The following is a 6,000-nucleotide window of genomic DNA, read 5'->3' as shown; positions in this document are numbered from 1 at the left end:
GGAAGTTATAACCGTTTAATAGAAAGAAGGCCCCCTCCATGTGTGAACTGACAGTGCTGTTTCATACACTGCCGGTTGTCAGTAACGGGCAGAGTCCCTCAGGCCAGGAAAAATGGGTCTAAACTGCCATGATTGGTTATAATCAGCACCTCTAATTGAAACAGCCTGTGTTACTGGGGGAATTCTGGGATCCCTGGCTGGCTCCCAAGAATGTCCAGAATGTTAGCTTTTTTTTTCCTGCCCATCTTACATCAGCTTAGTTCATGTGACAGAGAAAGTACGGAATTCTAAGAAACTTCAGGCCAAAGACAGATCGGTGTACTACATTCAAACAGACAATTAAACAAAATATTCTGGACACCCATGTTGAGGAAAGCGGTCTTTGTCTGAAAGGTAAGTTCTCTTTGTAAATCCTTTGTGACAGTGCTGTACTGGACGTCTAGCCTTTTTGTTTAAACCGGGAAAAATCTTAATGCATTTTGAGAGAAGTGAAGATAAATCATGGCTAATTCAAACCTAACAAAAGACGAAGAGCAAGCACACCATCTGTAGTTCTTCCTTTCAAGGATATTTTAGTATTGTAAACTGATGCAGTGCGGAAAATAAAAATAAAAGTTTGTGGTCAAACTACAACTTTTTTTTGCTGTCTGCATGGCAGGCATAACCAGATGATCATCGAGAGTACCAGAACTCCAGTGCTTGATATGTGTCCAGATGCAGGTTTCACAGGTTCTTAAGATTCAGGCATCATGAAGCTTTCGAATTATTGTCCACCCCCCTTTTGCAGACATTGTCTGTGCAAGCCTCTCCGAGGATTGTTAGTGTTTGAAATTTTCTCCCTCAAAAAAGTGGATGCAAAATCTTTTAATTCTTTTTTTGAAAGGCAGAGGTAGATAGGTTCTTAAACTTTCATTCCCTTTGGTAATCTATCGAGGATATGCAGGAATGTAGAGTTGAGGTTAAAATCAAGATCAGCCATGACCTTATTGAATGGTGGGGCAGACTTGAAGGGCCAAGTGGTCTCCTCTTGTTTCTTATTTGAATGTTCGTAACTTTTTCCAACCCATATCCACCTTTTCTTCAAATTGTATTCTTGTGCTTACAGTATTGGTTTTATTTTGCTCACCAGTTATTTTTACAGCTGTTTAATAATGATGCATGGACTTTCGTAATAGCGTTTCTGCATACACAGAATTACTTTTACAAGATTTATTTTAATTTTCCTATCACAGGCTTGCTGAGTGTCTTAGTAACTTTGGACCAAAAACCTGTACTTCCAGATCCAGGTCCAGAATTGTTCCAAAATATAGATCCACATAATGCCTGGCGTTGGGTTGGTGAGGGCCTGGGAAACTCCACAAGCACATGACTGCCTTACTTAACTGGTTAATGACCCCACAGATTCAGGCTAGGAGCAGTGCTAGATTAATGCCAGTATGTTTCAAGAAAGACGGAAGTGAAATGATTTTACACTCTGTCCAAGTCCAAAGTTACCTGCATTATTAATCAGAGGATCCTTACCTCACGCAGAAGGCCATTCAACCCAAAGTGTTTGTGCTGGCTCTCAGAAGGGGCAATTTATGTAGTGCCACATCTTCACCCTCTTCCCATATTCCTCATCTTCTGACGTTCAGAAAACAAACGCTTATTACCCAAAAGGAGGCCATTCTGCCCCATTGCATGCCTACTGAAGAACAAACACCCAATTTTTTTGAGCACTTGGGCCATATCCATGGAGATAATGTGACTTGGGATGCATGTCCAGACACTTTTTAAATGAGTGGAGGGTTTCTGCTTCTACCACCCTTTCAGCCAATTATTTCAAGACCCTGACCAGTCTTTGGGTGAAAAGAATTTTCTTCATGTCCTCTCCAAATCTTTTTACCAGTCACTTTCCAGATCTATATTTCCAGCCATTGAGCCCTCTGCTAAAGGATATAGCTCATTTCACTCTTTCCTGACTCCTCGCAACTTTGTAATGATCAAACTTTTCCTCAGTTTCTTCTTCTGTTTACTCATCAATTTAAAAAGTACTGGAAATACCAAACCAATCAGGAAGTGTCTGTGGAAGGCAGAACAACGTCTTCAACCTGAAAAGTTATTTATCAGTTTTGATCACTCTTTTTAGCTTTTCTATTACCAGCTGACTCTGAAAGCACAAGGTACATTGAAGTTCAAAGGACAAATTGCTATATGAAGGTTAAAAAAAAATTGGTCAAAGCAGGGGAAAAAGACATAGGAGAGTAAAGTAGCCAGGAATATAAAGTACATGGAACAAGATTTAATGAACACTCAAGGAGGAGAGTAGCTAAAGTAATCAGTGATCCCTTCAGACAGAGAGAAGAAATTATCAGAGGGAATGGGAAATGGCAGAGATTTCAAAGGAATAATTTGTTTGTCTTCACAGGCAAAGATGCAAGTTAAATGCTAAAAAAGCCCAGGGACAAATGAGTGAAGTAATTAGTTAGTTAATATCAGTAGAATTAGAAAAACTTAAAGGATTAAAAGCCAATAAAATCCCTGGACCGAATAGTCTATGACATAGGATTCTTAAAAAAGAGAACTACAGATACAGCAGAATCATGGATTTACTGTTTTCCTTCCTAAGACCTAGCCCCTGTCTGTTTAGTTTGTGATTCTTCTCTAGCAGAGGCAGCATGAGTCTCTCACTGGCTCACCTTTCAGCTGGCGAGGCCTCCAATGCCTCAGGAAGATTCTGGCCATTAACATTGCATGCCTGGCAGCATGTGTGGAGAAAAACAGTCATTTAAAGAATATTTTGCTTTTATTTCAGATTTGCAGCATGCGCAGTATTTTACCTCACTTAAGAGCCTCAAAGGGCAGTAGGGTGGCCTTGAGCCTTGCTGTCCAGATGCTAACTCTGGTACAGCAGTTAGGCGGTTTAGGTATATCACACACTGCCTAATTAAGTGTCCTCTCACCCGAGTCCCACCCAACAATTTCATCATGGTATTGAAGCATTTAATTCTGTTTCTCTATCCATGAATGCTACCTGACCTGCTTAATCTTTCCAGCATTTTAAACATTCCTTAGCAAGGAGTATCATCTTTCCTACTCCTTAGCCCAGGCTAGCAACTTATTCATTCTCTTGCCATGCATTGATATGAATATTGATGTAAATATTTTCGAATCAACCTGTTTAAGAGATGTTAATACACATCTCTAGAGTAGTTGTACTTGAAGGTGGACCTCCTAAACCAGAGGAAGGGACACTACCACTTGCCAGACGAGCCTTTGATAAGTATTGGTATAAAAATATACCCCACCGTCAATCTTTTCCCCAGTGGGTACATTTCAATTTTTAATTCATCGATGAAATAACAAGCCATTGAAAATGTTTGTGTTGCATCTACCAGTTATTCATTCCTCATCAACTCCAGAGGCAAGGAATTATAATGAAGATCAATTTTAATCTACTCTGTCACTCAGGAGACTGAGGAGATCAGATGCAATGCTGATCGAGGATTAGTGGAGGCTATTATTAGAGAGTGATAATGTCACAGAGGTCTACAGCACAGAAAAAGGCCCTCCAGACTATTGAGTTTGTGCCAGTCAAAACAAGCACCTAACTATTTAATTGATATTGGTATGCAAGTACAATCGGTTTCCCACCTAATGCTATCGGCTTCGTGCACAGTGAGTCAAGTTAGAAGTACCCCACACTGAGTCAGTGGCAAGGGAGCAGAATGTATCATGCATGTCTCCCTTCATCATTTGCAATTTTGAAACAGAGGAAGTTTTTATCATCCTTGATGTGAAAACATATGGTCTGACAAGACTAAGGCTGACAAAAGTTCAAAGTAAAATAATTTCTTTTGAGATTAGCAGTGCCATGAAGAAAGCAAAAACCCGGCTGGATAGAATCAAACAGGAGCCTCAGGCGACAAACTGATTAAAGTCTATTAAAAGGAACTATGGACATAGAGTGGACTGCACTGGATTGAATAATATGTAGCTTACCCACATGGTAAATAGCGGCCTATCACAAATCTCTTTCCAAACTCCAGCTGAACTGTTTCTAATAGTACACCTTTTCTAGGGGAACAATCAGAATAGTTACCTTTCAAAATTTTAAAGGGAACAGGCAGACAGTGCAGGGATCCCCTGTGGCCATTCCCCTCACAAACAAGTATACCGTTTTGGATACTGTTGGGGGGGACGGCTTACCAGGGGTAAGCCATGGGGTACAGGTCTCTGGCACAGACTCTGTCCCTGTTGCTCAGAAGGGAAGTGGGGAGAGGAGGAGAGCATTGGTCATTGGGGACTCCATAGTTAGGGGGACAGATAGGAGATTCTGTGGGAACGAGAGAGACTCGCGGTTGGTGTGTTGCCTCCCAGGTGCCAGGGTCCGTGATGTCTCGGATCGTGTTTTCGGGATCCTTAAGGGGGAGGGGGAGCAGCCCCAAGTCGTAGTCCACATAGGCACCAACGACATAGGTAGGAAAAGGGATGGGGACGTAAGGCAGAAATTCAAGGAGCTAGGGTGGAAGCTTAGAGCTAGAACAAACAGAGTTGTTATCTCTGGTTTGTTACCCATGCCACGTGCTCGCGAGGCGAGGAATAGGGAGAGAGAGCAGTTGAACACGTGGCTACAGGGATGGTGCAGGAGGGAGGGATTCAGATACCTGGATAATTGGGGCTCATTCTGGGGTAGGTGGGACCTCTACAAACGGGATGGTCTACACCTGAACCAGAGGGGTACCAATATCCTGGGGGGGAAATTTGCTAATGCTCTTTGGGAGGGTTTAAACTAATTCAACAGGGGGGTGGGAACCTGAATTGTAGCTCCAGTGTACAGGAGGTTGAGAGTAGTGAGGTCATAAATCAGGTTTCAAGGTTGCAGGAGTGTACCGGCAGGCAGGAAGGTGGTTTGAAGTGTGTCTACTTCAATGCCAGGAGCATCCGGAATAAGGTGGGTGAACTTGCAGCATGGGTTGGTACCTGGGACTTCGATGTTGTGGCCATTTCGGAGACATGGATAGAGCAGGGACAGGAATGGTTGTTGCAGGTTCCGGGGTTTAGGTGTTTCAGTAAGATCAGGGAAGGTGGTAAAAGAGGGGGAGGTGTGGCATTGTTAGTCAAGGACAGTATTACGGTGGCAGAAAGAACACTTGATGACAACTCGGCTACTGAGGTAGTATGGGCTGAGGTTAGAACCAGGAAAGGAGAGGTCACCCTGTTGGGAGTTTTCTATAGGCCTCCGAAAAGTTCCAGAGATGTAGAGGAAAAGATTGCAAAGATGATTCTGGATAGGAGCGAAAGTAACAGGGTAGTTGTTATGGGGGACTTTAACTTTCCAAATATTGACTGGAAACGCTACAGTTCGAGGACTTCAGATGGGTCAGTTTTTGTCCAATGTGTGCAGGAGGGTTTCCTGACACAGTATGTAGATAGGCCAACAAGAGGCGAGGCCACATTGGATTTGGTACTGGGTAATGAACCAGGCCAGGTGTTAGATTTGGAGGTAGGAGAGCCCTTTGGTGATAGTAACCACAATTCACTTACGTTTACTTTAGTGATGGAAAGGGATCGGTATATAAAGCAGGGCAAGAGTTATAGCTGGGGGAAAGGCAACTATGAGGCGATGAGGCAAGATTTAGGATGCATAGGGTGGAGAAGGAAACTGCAGGGGCTGGGCACAATTGAAATGTGGAGCTTGTTCAAGGAACAGCTACTGCGTGTCCTTGAGAAGTATGTACCTGTCAGGCAGGGAGGAAGTGGTCGAGCGAGGGAACCGTGGTTTACTAAAGAAGTTGAATTTCTTGTCAAGAGGAAGAAGGAGGCTTATGTAGAGATGAGGCGTGAAGGCTCAGTGAGGGCGCTTGAGAGTTACAAGTTAGCCAGGAAGGACCTAAAGAGACAGCTAAGAAGAGCCAGGAGGGGACATGAGAAGTCTTTAGCAGGTAGGATCAAGGAAAATCCTAAAGCTTTCGATAGGTATGTCAGGAATAAAAGAATGACTAGAGTAAGATTGGGGCC

At 43.1% G+C, this 6,000-nt stretch overlaps 1 protein-coding gene across 2 annotated transcripts in view; it reads left to right on the top strand.

Annotated features, from left to right (window-relative positions):
- The first annotated feature begins 213 nt into the window (after positions 1 to 213).
- ddr2a (discoidin domain receptor tyrosine kinase 2a) overlaps positions 214 to 6,000 on the top strand; it is a 148,705-nt gene continuing 142,918 nt past the window's right edge. For both annotated transcript variants that reach the window (XM_048601872.1, XM_048601868.1), the window contains exon 1: positions 214 to 393. The gene's annotated coding sequence lies outside the window, so the exon portion shown is untranslated. The remainder of the gene's footprint in view (positions 394 to 6,000) is intronic.

Source organism: Rhincodon typus, chromosome 10, assembly GCF_021869965.1.
Source record: "Rhincodon typus isolate 14 chromosome 10, sRhiTyp1.1, whole genome shotgun sequence".
NCBI classification, from domain to species: Eukaryota; Metazoa; Chordata; class Chondrichthyes; order Orectolobiformes; family Rhincodontidae; genus Rhincodon; species Rhincodon typus.
The sequence above is the reverse complement of the archived record's forward strand: the minus strand, read 5'-3'. Positions and strand labels throughout refer to the sequence as shown.